The sequence below is a fragment of the Limulus polyphemus genome, unplaced genomic scaffold (assembly GCF_000517525.1).
Source record: "Limulus polyphemus unplaced genomic scaffold, Limulus_polyphemus-2.1.2 Scaffold2347, whole genome shotgun sequence".
NCBI lineage: Eukaryota > Metazoa > Arthropoda > Merostomata > Xiphosura > Limulidae > Limulus > Limulus polyphemus.
The window spans coordinates 106,614-123,447 of NW_013667957.1; the positions used below are offsets into that span (position 1 = coordinate 106,614).

The window sequence follows — 16,834 nt, forward strand, 5'->3', positions numbered from 1 at the left end:
GTTGTTTGTAATTAAGCACAAAGCTACACAATGGGCTATCTGTGCTCTGCCCACCACGAGTGTCGAAACCCGTATTCTAGCGTTGTAAGTCCGCAGACATACCGCTGTGCCACTGGGGGGCTAATTCGTTAGAATCTATACATTATACAAATTCCACTGCCAAAAATACACACAAGTGTATGCAGGTTTATTAGGTTTTAGATGATTTGAACATACAGTAGAATTGTGTTTTTTTTAAACAATCAAACCGAAATGTGCTGTCTAAGAAACTCTAGCAAGATAGCATTAACTTAATACAGGTATTTACAAACAACCGAGAGGGTCAGACCTCCACGTGTGACAATCTTTATTTGATTTTTTTGTCAAGAGATGCCAACCATAAAATTACAGAATTAAAGAAAGTGGAAAAGAAACACACAAGTTCACGCCAGAAAAATATTTATGACCAACTACAAATTGTTTTCACTCTCGTCGACTTAGCTGGAAAGCTGAATAGCCTCAAACCCTAATTTAAAACGAAACAGAATAAAGGTGTGGGTATATATATCTAAAAGAAAACGAAAGTTGTGTTGCCTTTAGGCAGCATTACACTTTAAAAATTGGCATTTTATTGTTGTATCTCAAATATACGCTGACGTCACCATACTAAAACTGCTGAAGGGACATATTAAAAAAAAAGAAGAAAAAAAAAGGTTTAGGCTGGGTTGGTAAAGCTTTTGTGGTAATATTTCTACACGACCCCTAGTGGCACAGCGGCATGGTTGCGGATTTACAACACTAAAAACCATTGTGTGACTTTGTGCTTAACTACAAACAAATTTTTACACAACAGATGAAACGTAAATTTGGCACATCTTTACAATGGTTAAAAAATACATTTTCTGTTACGAAACTAAATATTGATATTTTTACATCACTCTTTTATGGGCTAGTAAAATAACAGTTTTATATGTTAATATTCGGTAGTTTTAGGTAAGTTATAAACATTAAGATTTTTGTTAAACGTTTTCATTGACATTTTGAAAGACAAGTAATATCCTAGTTTTAAATGTCCCATGTTTTTTTTTGTGTGTGTTATTATTTTTGATGAAGTTGGTCAGATATATTTTGAACAGATATACTGTATTGGCCCGAATATAAGGCGATCTCCATTTTCAGAAACCATGGGGAAGAAAAAAATTGAGCGTCATAACGTCCTTTTTTTAGGTCCACAAAATCAATATCACAGCTGAACAGCCTGCAGGTGGATTGGTTGCAAGAATTAGTGATGACCTTGAACGAACATCTGGCGCGCATACTTAGACGGATGCTATCTGTACATCCACGAATGCGACAGTCTAGAGTAAGGGAATAACGTCTTAGGTCGGTCGCGATTATAAGGCAACTATAAATTTTACAGCCCTAATTATTAATAGAAAATATCGCCTTATAATCGGGCCAGTACATTACACATAGGCACCAATCAGGTAAGAATAGAAAAATCCTTAATTTCTATTGGATCTTACTTCAAGAAATACTCTCAAAAAGAAATTGCAAGTAACTACTGGCATATAAACCAATAAATTCCAGTCATTACAAGTTTTTGATTTGTGACAATGTTTATTCAGTTACACTAGTTTATTAAATTAGCTACAGTACGTTAACAGGTTAATTCTCAAATTTGATCTATGTGGGTCACTTGATTTGACCAGTAATATATGATAATAACTAAATTCTGTGATATAGTTTGCACGCGTGGCAATAAACTGGCCGTAGTTAATGGAATGTTGGGAAATGAAAAGTTGTTAAAGAACGAGCTGCTTGAAAATGCTATCGCCACGAGTGTATTGTGATACTTGAGAGCGCCCCAAAGGCTACTAAGCCTAACAAAAGATTTCAGCTATTAAATTGCGCCAAACTAAGTCTACGATAGCGCGCTTTACCCACCTTACCTTGTGTTGGTTTTCTGTACGTGGAAAAAATATCTGACGAAGTTCTTTCACGCATAGATATAACAATTATCCTAGAGAAATATAACACTCTCTCTATATAATCCCTCCCTTTAACATGAAATGATTAATAATTCTGACGATTTCCTATAAAATAGCGCTCGACTCGCAATCTGCGGGTTCGAATCCCCGTCACATCAAACATGCTCGCCCTTTCAGCCGTGGGGGCGTTATAATGTGATGGTCAATCCCACAATTCGTTGGTAAAAGAGTCACCCAAGAGTTGGCGGTGGTTGGTGATGACTTGCTGCTTTCCCTCTAGTCTTACACTGCTAAATTAGGGACGGCTAGCGCAGATAGCCCTCGTGTAGCTTTGCGCGAAATTCAAAACACACACAAAGAAACTTATAAAGTAACATAAAAATTGCCTATTTCTATTTAGCTATTGCAAAGTAAGCTAGCTTATAAACTGTAAAATAATCTTTGACAAAGTTTTACTGATATTTATAGATCCAGAGGAATCATCTGAATGATTTCATAACTCACGAGGAAACTTTGAAATGGCTACGTGAAAGTATGACTCGAACGGCAACGAAGATGGCGAATCAATTAGTACTTATTTTCTTTGTCTTTTGTACATATGTGAAACGTGGTTACAGAGAGGGCAATTAACTCTGACATCCAGCTGCAGAACACTCGCATACAGTACTTGCTGAAAAAAGCTTTCACAGACGGACTGAGACAGTCGTGATGTTATTTTGTCTTTTATTTATTCATTTTAAGTTGTTCCATTTCTATTAACGTTAGCTTTGTTTTTAAAGCGAATAAAGCTGTAGCTCTGCTTCAGAGTTAATTTAAAGTAAACTAATTAGCATAAGCTAACTAATTTGAAACAACGACTTCTCTCGAACCATCTTTTTTTTTCTATTAATGTAAAACTTCTTTGATTTCAAGAACGAAAGAGTTTGGATTAATATACTTAAAAAAAAAACGACAACATTAAAGTAAAAACGAGCCGGATACTAAAGACACTAAAGAAATGCACGTGTGAATAGTTTTTCCTTCTGATGATGAATATTGTTTCGTTGTAACAATGGAACTGTCAAGATCCCAAACATGCTAATGTGAAGAGTGCGTTACTTTCGAAGCAACTGCAATCATTTTCTTAGTAAAAAATGGCCGATCTTAGCGTGAAGATTTCCCTAATGAATAGTAGAAGAAATCAGTTTACCACTGTAATTTACTTTTTTAATTGGATCCTATATATATATATAATGCTCTTTATAGTCACTGTATAGATTATAGCGCCCCCCAGTGGCACAGCGGGATGTCTGCGGACTTACAACGCTAAAATTCGGGTTTCGATACCCGTGGCTGGCAGATCACATATATATCCTATTGTGTAGTTTTGTTTTTAACTACAAACAAACTAACAAACAGATGTTATAGCGCCCCCCTAACTCCTTCCCCAACCCCCAACTTTTCAACCTGTCCCAGTAAAAATTACTCTCAGGAAAAACGGGAGAATGCATAAAATTTAATCCAGAACCCAAGAGCTTCCAGGGCTCTGAGGCGAGCTTTCGACCCCGGCCGTAATGGATGCGCCTGTAGCCCACATTCTCTCTATTCGCTCGGTCAAATATACGTTGGGCTCCCGATTTCTAATTTGACTCGTACACCACTGTTTCAAAACAAAAACTGATAAATAATACATTTTTAAAACTATATGGCGTAGTGAGCCTTCATTTCGTACAGTTTCAAAACTTCTCGTTAGCGTTGCTTGTTTGTTTCGTTTCGGATATTCGTACAAAGCTCCTCAAGGGCTATCTGTGCTACCCGCTCTTAAATTTGATCTGAGAAACAAAAGGTAAGGCAGCTAGTCTTAGATTATTCTTGCCTGACCAAATAGTGAGATTTGACTGTTACTCTTTTAACATATCCAAGGCCCCAAAGTGCGGAGCGCGATGTTTCTTTCTTTTTTGTTTTTTGGAGGTAACGAGACGCGAACCATGGATCCGCAAATCCATATTCCAATAAGCATATTGACCAATGAAAATTATTGTAGATGGAATAAAACAATGAGAGTGAGTTGTGTAGTATCAACGATGTCGATTAAAGTGCCCCCTAGTGGCACAGCGGCATGTCTGCGGACATACAACGCTAGAAACGGGATTTCGATACCTGTGGTGGGCAGAGCACGGATAGCCCATTTTGTAGCTTTGTGCTTAATTTCAAACAAACAAACAACCAAATCGGTTCAAGTAATTGTGTTAGAAACTGCTTTTAAGCTATATTTCTTTGAGCAACCAATATTCATGACATAACATTTAATTATTCTAAATATAAAATTTTTGCTTGATTGTTTGTCGTTAAGCATAAAGCTACATGATAGTCTGTCTGTGCCCTGCCCACTGCGGGTATCGAAACCCGATTTTTAGCAGTATAAGCCACTAGCCATAAAGCTGACTCACTGAAGGGAACATACAAAACTGAGGATAGCAAAATATTATTAATATAGTTTTCATATCACTATAAAAAAACAATTAACAGTTGATTAATATATAAAATACTGATCTTGAAACACGTTGTCCGCCATTTTTAGTTACTAAAATAATAACATAAAGCACTTTATTTAGTATTCAGAAATGATAATCCGCCATTTTTACTATCATTTCTGAATACTAAATAAAGTGCTTTATGTTATTATTTTAGTAACTAAAAATGGCGGATTATCATTTCTGAAAACCAAATAAAGTGCTTTATGTTATTATTTTAGTAACTAAAAATGGCGGATTATCATTTCTGAATACTAAAGAAAGTGCTTTATGTATACGTTTAGCATATTAAAAGTTTGGCTACTATTGAAGATGTTTACTTAATTACCGAAAGTTTTCGAGAAAAAAAAGGATAAAAATCTTTCCAAATGCAGTTAGGGACAACGTTTTTAAAAATGAACAAAACAACAACCTACAATTGACATTCCCGGTTTAACAAAGTAATAGTAATAACAATTATTAGAAAATAGGAAAAGGCCTAACTGTGAAAGAAGTTTGGGAAATAGCTTTCAATGCTTATAACAGAAGCACGTTTTTATAATTCAAAACACGTTGTTTATATACTTGCTGTAATTTCAACAGCTCAAAAATCAGCTTCAATTAATATAAAAAATGTTACTTATAACTCTGAAATATATTACCAGTTTCATTTAACTGTCTGTCTCAAGGACAGGGCCTCAACCATGTTTCTGTAGACACGATTTAACATGACAATTTTGACATTGACGCTGATAGAATTTCAATTCACAAAAACTTTCGATTTTATACAGAACATCACTGTAACTGTTGGGAAAATAAAATACTTGACTGTATAACAGCACATCAAAACACTTGTAAACTGTATTACGTTAGTCAAATTTACTGAGAGAAATGACACGAATTCAAAGGTGAAAGACTTCAAAGACTTTTACATATTGTTACGACAGCGGAAGTCGCGCGACGCTGGGAGCATGCGCTGGAGTTCTAGAAAGATCGGGGAACCTGTCGAACGTTCTAGCGTTTGCTAGACGCGCGCTCTTATTGTATATAAGCGCGGCAAATAAAGCGAGAGAATTAATCGGAACATGAGTAGCAGATAGAGAGATTGAAGATAATAGACACAGTTAATCGAGTCAAGTGAGCGGTAGTGACCGTAAGTAAAGTGCGTGAATCGTTGTGAATTATAGCGTGTGTTTAAGTTAAAGTGACTGTGGAAATTAAGTGTATTGCAAAGTTGAATTGAGAAAGAATAAACTAGTTTTATTTAAGAAAAGACTTGTATCGCTGAAGTTCTTTGGAAAGAATTTCTACGGAAAATTAACAAACGAACACAAACGAAGAGCGTGTGTTTAAGTTAAAGTGATTGTGGAAATTAAGTGTACTGCAAAGTTGAATTGAGAAGGAATAAACTAGTTTTATTTAAGAAAAGACTTGTATCGCTGAAGTTCTTCGGAAAGAATTTCTATGGAAAATTAACAAAAGAACACAGAGACGTAACATATATATATAACCCAAAGTTTCAGATGATATATTTATGATTTTAACAACTTTAGAAGGAAGAAAGTTGTAACAACAAATGTGCAGATAGTTGAATCTTACGATTCTTGACATCACCAACTTCAAAAATTCACTGTTTTAAAACTATTTTCACTAAAAGTAAATTTAAGAATTTCCAGACTTATTTCATTTACTGTTCAGTTGCCTCTGCAAAAGTGAAAGATATATTTATTTACATGACCTGAATAAAAATTCCGAAAGAAAATTAAAGATTGACAATTAGGGCTAAAGTTTTGATTTTTTTTAAATTAATTTATCCAAAACAAAAGATGGTTTAAAACCTCACCATTTTCAGTTACAATTTTATTTTGGAGAATATTTGTGAGGATACATCACAAACAATTTTTCAAAAATTGATGTTGCACATTTTTTCCAAGTGCAACTTGGAATGCCAGAGATAGAAAGGGTTAAGTTTGACAGATCTATTACAGGACATTAACCTCCCATCTTTGGGGGAATGACAAAAAGAAAGGAGAAAATCCTCATAATGTGGTTGAGGAATTTTTCCATGATATTCTAATCAGGTGAGCTGGCGAGTGGAAGAGCAACAAAAAAAAACCTAACAAAGCATCTGAATAACCCAGCAGACTGCAGCAAAGGGAGTCATAAGGGTGTTTAAAGAAGGAGATTTGAGCTTCCAATTTATTGGAGTTGACAGGTTGCTCCAGAAACAAGTTGCACCCAAGAATTGTGATGGCCAACCCTTGGAGAAGGAGGATGCTATATAGTACCAAGAGAGGAGTAAACACTATGAGTATGTAGAAGGCATAATGGAAGAAGAAAATCAAAGGCAAGGTGGAAAACAGGTATCTGCGAGATTCCCCAGTAAAGCTGATAGGATCTTGATGTAAAGCCATGAAAAGATGATGAAGCATGATGAGCAGATATAGAAAAATCTGAGTAAGTAAGAGACAAAGAGAAAAAAAGAGATTCCCAAGGTGAAAGAATAGACTCATATGATAAAAGCTCATGCAACAAGGTAGTCCTAAGTTCAGCAAAAAAACAACTGGAGAAAATAAAAGACACATCCACATGTAATCCAAGCAGTGAAGGGCAAAAGTGGAATTACCTGATCCTCATGAGGAAGAAGGAACTAGAAGCAAAAGCAGGTGTGGAGAAAACAATGGTGAAACTTATCAAGCAATGAGACAGGCCAAGATGGAGTAAGAAAAGTAGGAAGTAAGGAATCTTGGATCCGAGATCAGAATGGAACCAAACACCTTGTGTAAAGCAGCAGTAATAATAGCACTGATCATCAGAATGCCTTCAGTCCCCATAACAGTATTGGATGACTCCTGTTGAGGAGTGTTAAAACCTCAGGAAATGTTACAAATATGGAAACATGAATGTATAATCCATATAATCAACAAAACGTTTTTTAGAAATAAAAATTAGCCTGGTATGTCGATGGTGTACAGGGTTAATTACCACATCACAGAGTACTGAAACCAAAATGCTGGGAACTGAAATCAAACTGAAGATATTTTGAATCAAAGTTCCAACTGAAATTATTAAAATTTGATATATTTCTTTCTTGTAATATAGAAAATTAAAGAAAGAAAGACTACACTATGAATGATATCAGAAATTAAAAATAATTAGTGCAAAAATTTTAATTATCAAGAAAAAAACATGTTTGAACAAAGTAGTGCTGAGGAAAGAATGAGCCTTTGTTCAAATGATGTAAGGCTACCATCTAACAATGATTATGTCATAGGCTGGCACAACACCTGTTAGTACATGTAGTGATGGGAGCTTCATTCAAAACTTATGTAGTGCACAAAAATCTTCAAGACAGTGGCATGAGGTAATACCTCTTTGTTATGCAAAGATATAAGTAACATTTCTGATTTTCAGTATTTCAAATAAAAACAAACTAATACAATTAGTCACAAAATAAAACATACTCTCAGTAATTAGGCAAAATAAGTCATGGCAATAATTTTATGTAGGAATATAGTAATTGTAGACACAAACAAAGAATTTCAGTTCGCTTACCTCTAAAGTGAAGCCAAGTGCTTGCAGAAACCGTGCCTGCTGTGTTTGTGGCTAAACACTGAAATATACCAAAATCTTTCCTCTGTACTCTTAAGATCCTAAGAGCACCATTAGTTAGTTGTTCATATCTCAAAACACTGAGATCTAAAGTGAGAGGTTTGGCATTCTTAAGCCAGGTAATATTTGGTGTAGGTTTGCCTGAAGCAGCACATGGTAAGGTTATTGGATAATCTAGCTCTTGGACTGTTTCTGGGTCAGGAAAGGATGTTATTGTGGGTGGAACTGAAACAGATAAAGAACAGCAATTTCATAAATAAGTTAAAACAGCACAGTACTTGAGAATTATATTACTTGATGCTGATTTCAAAGGAAACACAGCAACTAAGATCAGTCAAAATGTACAATTTTCGGTTGGGGTGTAAGATCTTCTGCTACATGCTTGATTGGGCATGTCATGATTTCAGGATTTTTTTAACCCCTGCAATAACTTTAAATAAAATGTCCATAAAAAGAAATAAAATTATGAAGTGCTAAGATATATTCCTGGTATAATCTCCAAAATTTATTCATTTACATAACATAAAATCATAAATGTGGTGTAATCTCATAATAAGTCAACAGTTACAACTATTCATATCATTCTAAACTTATAATATGATGTACAAGCACTGGTTGAGGTAACAATATGAGGTAGCAATTTATATTTTATTTTAAGTAATAGTTTTCTTTATCATTTGGGTATTTTTATTTCTGTTATTTAATTCAGCTAAATTTTTACTTGATATCCCACTGCCTCTTAGTGTATGTTAAATATTAAATGAGTCATTTTTATATTAAGAAACTGACATAAGGTTTGAGGTTTCCCTAGTGGTGATGTATGAATACTAAGTTCATGTACATTTATGTAGACAAATTCTAATGTGTTAGTCATGTAATACATTATCTCCTGGTCTGGCAAAGAAATAAAAGCCTCTGCTATAAAGATAAGTGAGACTAGTGAGAGCCGTTAAGACTGTGTGACACAAGATTATCAAAAGTGATAATATTTTATAGCAACTATTTGCTGGATCATTATTTGTGAACCATGAAATGAACAGGATGAAATACAAGAGTTATGAATTTTAAGCAATTGTAAACGTATTCAAGTATTCCATTATAAATCTGTTGTAATGTGTCAAGTAACCACATTTATTACTAGAGTAAGATAAATTATTTGCACAAGTTTTACAAATCTCAGACATTAATGAATTAGTGCCAGAGTACCAGAAGGAGAAAAAACAAAACATGATTCGTAAGTTAAGGTTATATAATAGAAAAATATTAAATATATTTTTTTAAATATTAAAAAGGGTTAAGTTTAATTTTGACATCCCTTAAAACATTCCCCATAGTTCACAGTGTCTACATACAAATTTTTGTTGAGATTGGTCCAATAGGCTTGGAGGAGTTAGGGTGCAAAGAAACACACATTTCTTCTGTATGTATATATAGATTTGGTCCAAGTGCATACCAACTCACTTGTGAAAAGTTACTGAAGCAAAATCTATTATGAAAGACAGTAAATTGTTCTATCTTACAGAAGTTGTCATTGGCAAATCGATTATACAACATATTACATGAGGAAAATTTATTTTGTCTTAATTCTTATTTCATTTGTAGTTTTAAATCTATCTTCTTTTTACTTGTTGTTGTTGTGAGAATGTATAGTCTTTAAGAACCTTTATCTTGGTGGGAAAAAGAAAAATTTCAAACCTGTTTTATGACTATTATCTGTGTAAGAAGTATAAATATAAATCTAACAGTTAATAGTTTCAAGTCAATGTTTTTTAAATAATTGGTGAATTATGACAATCTTATTCTCATGTTCTATTATGTAAAGCCTGTTGGTTAATTACTCCCAGCCTATTGAGTCAATCTCAAACAAATAATTTTGTCAGGTTGATAGACAATGTTGAATATTCTAAAGAGATTCAAGGTCAAAATATGAAAGTTGCTGGCTTGTTTCTCAAATAACCACGCTTTTCTCACAGTCAATGACATTTAGGGTGTTCAAGAGTGGGATCACCTCAAAATCTTTATTTATTGGTAGATGGAAAGAAAACTACAAATATTGTTATAATTCAAAAATTTTGAGATAAAGTTTATGTTCAAGCTATTAATTTGAAATATATGACTGCAGTTAAACATACGTTGTTTTAATTAAGTTTAAACATTCCTCATCAGTTGATGGATATTTCAGCTTGTAAAAAATATAACCATTAAACATTTAGTTTATCATAGCTAAGTTATGAAAATAAAGTAGAGTGGAATAAGAATATATACTCTTTAATAAAAGTGTTTCTTTCTTTCTCAATTGAAATAATAACAGTTACCACACCTGTCTCTGACTCATTAAAAACCTTATTAACAACAGCAACACAGGTGGTCGCATTTTTCTCCAAAACCTTTTCCTGACTTTCAAGGCAAAATTCCAGAATTTTTAGATCTTGACATGTGTGTGAAAACACACTGATATTTCAACTTTTCCTCATAATTCTGCCGAATTATCATTATTTTAGGCTATTATCTGGTTACGAAGGATAATCAAAACTTCAAAACATATTTCAAACTAAAGAAAAAAGATATTCAGACACGAACATCATAATGTGATGGTAGACATTAAAATGTGGCATTTTTATTCATAAAAGAATATCTGATCTAATCTATCATCAAATTTTAATCACTTAGACAAAATTAACACAGAATCAATAATCAAATTATATTTAAATATACCAACAAGTTACATAGCTAAGCATCATAGTTGTGTGTAAGTATGGATTCTGAAATAAAGGGGTACAGTTTCCCAGACTTTGGGACAATATTCAATCCTCCCTGACTTTCCAACCCCCATTTTTTCATATTCTCCAACTTTTTTCTAGACTTGTGGCCACCCTGTAAAAACATTTTATATATTCTTTCATCTTCCCTTACTGCAAAATTGAAACTCGAGCACAGATATACAGACATATTACAATACGTATGATGTTGCATGTAAAGATTTTTTAAAATTTTCACCTATTCATTAACTTTAAATAAAATAATCATAAAAAATAAGAAAAATTATGGTGTAATAAAATAATAATGCATTTTCAGTTTCACTTATAACTTAGAAAAATAAATGATTCTTGTAAAAGTTATTCTAAATGAAAAAATAGTCATCATAAAACCTTTCTGTAGTTATACAATTTAAATTTCATTAATACAAATCCTCGAAACAAAAGTCAGATAAATGATTGATCCATACTAATTCCTATCAACTTATGGTAAACATTAGTCTAGATACACTGTATATTTACATACCTATGTATATCTATATATACATATAAAATCACTCAGAATTACATGAAAATCTAGTAAACTGGTACTCTGGTTAAGATTTCATGTAAAACATATTACATCTCTACAAATTGTTCACTGGTTCACATAAAAACCTTTGGTAAAATGTAAGATAATTATACATAATACAAGGTAATTTCCAAGTCTTGAATGTTAATGAAAGATTGATCAAGCATACCATGAACTGTAACGTTTGCTGATGCAGTTATCGTATAAAAATGATTTTGTCCTTTGAGGTATGCAATACACTCGTACAGCCCTTCATGCTGTGGCCCAACATTCAGTAGAGTAAGTGATTGGTTCTGAGCTGAGAGAAAATACTGCAATCCTGTGACATACAAATATTGTCCATCTTTCTTCCATAAAATCTGTAAATCCTCTAATGGCCTAATGAATGAAATGCAAAAATAAATACATAAAAATGTGTAATTATATTTTATTTACAATTGAAAGTTAATTCTTTAGAAAAATCCAGAATCATGAGATCTTTGGATGATGAAACTCATATGTTGAACATTTCAGTTTTATCTAGTGAAATACAAGGCTCAAATGTGTTATATATAAGTACACAAAGTTATTTGTAAGAGAAAATTTCTAATTCAAGCTTTAATTTGTCTCTCTGCATTCCAGCAAAACAATAAATAGGCAAAAACACTTAAAAGATAAATGGAAAACAATGGTGACAGTGTAGTTTTCTTCTTCAGTAAACACAGAGTGCTGTGTTAAATTTGAAGTTAAAATTTAGAATAAATCTCATATTACCCACCTAGCATTGACAACACAGTCTAACACTGCTGGGTAAACTCCTTCCTGGAAAATGGAGTTTTGAGGACTAATGACAAATTCTGGATACGTTATTTCTACCGGCTGTATACCTGCTAAAATACCATTTTAAGCATTCTAGAGTTATGGTCAACTGAGAATCAGATAGTAAATGTTTTATTTACCATATTTAAATTATATATATATAAACTGAAAATTCTTTTGACATGCTATAAGTTATCTCTATTAAGTACAGTACAAGAATTCTATATGTTTAAGGTATTCATTTTCAGTATTATTCAATAATTTCATATATTCACGGCATCCTTCTTTATTTCACCAAACAAATTAGATAATTACGGTTATAAATGTTTTCTGAAGCAAATGCACAGATGGAATTTCTGAAATTCTGCTCTTACCAGTAACTGTTAAGTCGTATGTTTTTCCAACAAAATTCTCGCCAGTATGTGGATTGGTGAAAATGACATGATATTCACCAGAATCAGAGGGCCCACTAGACAAAATAACCAGATGATTGTCAGCTGTTGTCACAGAGTTTTGATCATTTAGCCTACCATGACCAACCTTTTGCCACCGTACAGAAGGTTTGGGAACGCTCTCAACATTCGGCGGGATTAGATTTACAGCTTCCCCTTGTTGGACAACAAGGGTAACATTTTTTGTGACTAGATGGATTAAGTCTGAAAAATAAAGCAAGGATGATATAGCTAACTTGAGTTGAATGAATTTCATGAGAAGATACTGAAGTCAAACTTACAACAAATAGTTTAAAATTTCCTGAATAAGTTCCTCATGTTCTTTATTATAATGCCTGAATATAATTTATCTATTTAATGCAACTTCAACATGGCTCTATCTTCTTGTGATCAAAATAATAAAGATATTTGTAGCTAATCCTTATATCTATTATTAGAAACCTCTACTGTGAGTACTCTGTAGGGTGTCATAGAAATGGTAGCTCTTTAAACGCGTAATTTTTTGGGCATTCTGCTGGAATTATTTTCATGATGTCCTAATAATTATCACCATACCTTATAAAATTTCTTGTCTATTTCTAAAAGGCAGATAATAACATGGTTTGGATTAGTTTTCAACCAAACAGATATAAATTGTATTGGACGCTATCACCATCCAATGGGTAAAATGGGATTTTTTGGCTGAACGCTGGCAGCATCTGCTCGGGTTGAAGGAGTTAAGTACCAACATCACACAAAAAGCAAAAATCTATGTCAAATTTGTTTGCCTGAGGTTTTACTAGTTATTTGATCTTAACTGTATTTGCACAGTCATTTTACGTGATATCTGACTGCGCAAGTTTCCAAGACAAAAACCTCCATAAATATCCTTTGTATTTTTTGTACAATTTTTTTTTTAAATTTGCTATTGTATTACTCAGTGACTTTATTCCTAACTATTTATAAACTTGAGTTTAGATACTTTTATTGCCTTTTACATTTGTTACTATTATAAATATTTCACAAAGCATGTAATGCCTTTGAAAACCTTCCTACTCGTTCTGCCAATATATATGGTAATCTTTCACTGAAATGTCACATTTTAAAATAGAATTTTTTACTGATGATATAGGAAGTGTTTTATTATTCTCTGAACATGTGGCCAATTAAATGTCTTTAAGTTAAAGTGTAACAATAATTTTAACCTTCTACTTACATGCGACTGTTAGAGGAAGACTCTTGCTAATTATTGCTCCTGCAATATTCTGGGCAATGCACTGGTAATCACCAGCATCTTCTCTTGTGACAGAAGAAATACGTAAAAAGGGATCTGATGAAAAATTTCCTAGGGGTATGCCATTCTTTAACCAGAGATAATCTGGAGGTGGAAAACCTACAGCATGACAATGAAAAATCTTTGACAGGCCTGCTATGACCACTCCACCTGCAGGGGATGATTGTGAAACAAATCGTGGAGCAGATTGTTGACCTAAAGTTGAAAAGAAATAATAATAAATGTTAAGTACGGTGTATCTTTTACAAGTTATAAGTTCGGTGTACCAAAATGTACATTCTGGTGTTAACAGATTTCATTAACAACCGTATGTGGCTATTACTAATTACATTCAATTAATCAGGTCTAAAATATTGCCATTTTTTAAACTGTAGTAACCATTATTTCACTAAAATGATTACACACATTCATAGCATCCTTTATTACAATACAATAATTTGATAAGTTAATAATATTCCTCTACAGCAGTGATTCCCAAGCTGTGGTCCCCGGACCCCTGGGGGTCTGCAAAGATAGTACCATCTCGTTAAACAAGCAAGTTTTTTAATTCTGCTGTTCTTTTAATTGCACACTCAGTTATATATGTCTTTTATTTGATAGTGAAAAATGGAAAAACAAGTTAATTATTAGTAAGAAAAACAGTTTGTTGGGTAGCTGAAATCTTTCCAAAAACATGGGATCCATGGGGAAAAAAATAATACCTTGGTGGTGAAAAGTTTGGGAACCGCTGCTCTATAGTAATTACAATAATTCCACAAGTTAATGATATCCCTTCTATATTCTATAAAAGAACTTTATTACAACAAGAATTCTGTGAGTTAACAGAATCCCTCTTTAGTGGAACACAATATTTCCGTAAGTTCAAGGCATTCTTCTTTTAGCCTAACAAAAGAGTTCAATGAATTCATACTGACCTTCTTTAGTGAAATACAAAGTAATGACTGAAATAGTCATGAATTACACTCTTACTTAACTAGTTTAGAATATATCTTTAGTATATTCAGGCAATTTTTCCAAAATTTTCATGCAAGTGTTCCACATGTATTGTAACATTCTTGTTAACCAAATGTCGAAAGGTCGTAACATGTACTAACCCTTTTACTCTGATAAAGGCTGCATATGCCAGTGGCTAAAACTCATATTATCTTGGCCCTTTGTCATTCACCTTCTTTGAATAGGATCAAGCCCATCCTAAGGGGTGACAAAGATACTTGTATAAATTGGTATGAGTTTGGGGTATTCCAACCCTATAAATGTTATCTGGAATAATTAATAATTCTTATCAACCCCAGCAGCCAGCTAAGGTCAATGGGAAAATTTAAGCAGACCAATTTAGTCACAACCATATTATTTTGAATAAATGTGTGTTTGTTTTTTTCTTTTACTGTCCAAATTTATTCTCTGCATATCTTTTTTGAAATCTGTGTGTGTGTGTGTGTGTGTTTTTGTTATAGAAAATCCACATCTGGCTATCTGCTGTGTCCATAGAAGGGAATCAAACCCCTGATTTTAGCATTGTAACTCAGAAAACTTACCACTGTCCCACTGGGGGACCCAAAATCTTTAAAACTTATCTTTCAGGCATCTGCATACATGAAGACCACACACACAAAAAAGAAATACACAAGTTCATGTTACTGTTCTTTAATACAATATAAATTCTTCCCAAGCTTATGGTATTTTCTCAGAAATCCATATGTATATATGTATGTAGGCTCTTAATTAAGTTAAAAGATTAGCTTGAACAATGTACATTTGGAAATAACGGGCATTTATTTTTTGTCAAATCATTTCAAAGTCCATTTTGAAAGACTAAGTAGGTTGAAAAGTTGTGGATAGTTACTGTTGCTGAGCTACAGTCGAACAGTTAACCATATGGTTAGTTTGAAAGATGAAATAAAACTTGATATTTAATCATGAAGTCTTGGATGGCATTATGTCTATTTAAAATAATTAATGAACACATCCTTTCGATTTAGTTCTTTTCTGGTGAGCTTGCTTGTTATGGATTACGTGCAAAGCTACACGAGGGCTATCTGCGCTAGCCGTCCCTAATTTAGCAGTGTAAGACTAGAGGGAAGGCAGCTAGTCATCACCACCCACCGCCAACTCTTGGGCTACTCTTTTACTAATGAATAGTGGGATTGACCGTCACATTATAACACCCCCACGGCTGAAAGGGCGAGCATGTTTGGTGTGACGGGGATTCGAACCCGCGACCCGCAGATTGCGAGTCGAGCGCCCTAACTACCTGGCCATGCTGGGCCCTTTTCTGGTGAGTCAAAAAAGTTGGTTGCTTTGGGGTTCATTAGATTTTGTGTTAATAGTGTGTACATTAAAAATATATTACAGAAAGTTTTTAGTGAGCTAAATTTACGCTTTTCCTCATTGTATCATTAGATCTGCACCGTTGTATTATACTATTAGATTATCATGATATCGTATATTTGTGGTGTAACGAATTTGTTATTATATATTTATTTTAATATCAACGTTGTTTAGATTAAGTTTATATTTAAAAACATGCATAGTTTATAGTGCTAAATATGTATTGCGGAACTCCCGCCTATTCTCTAAAGTTGTAGAAGATTCTCGAGCGTAAGAATCAACAATATATATGAGTGTGTACGTAAACGCTAGTGTTAGCGTCAATATTGTTACGTAAAACTGAAATTTCTAGAAAGCCTCCACACGCCTGTAAATATAACCAATGCTATGCGCCAAAAAAGAGAGCATCTATTATTAGTTTGCTATAGTCAGTGTACTATAAACTTCGGAAGCTTATTGTTATTGTTATAACGCTTATCAATCGGAAAACTTCAGATATTTGACCAGGAGCATTTACAAAGCTCGAACATTACAAATAATTTAACTTCAGTGGATTAATATCGGACATTGGGACCAATATGA

The 16,834-nt window shown here is 33.4% G+C and overlaps 1 pseudogene; it reads right to left on the bottom strand.

Annotated features, from left to right (window-relative positions):
• Nucleotides 1-16,834, bottom strand: part of LOC106466696 — a 111,347-nt pseudogene that overhangs the window by 59,215 nt on the left and 35,298 nt on the right.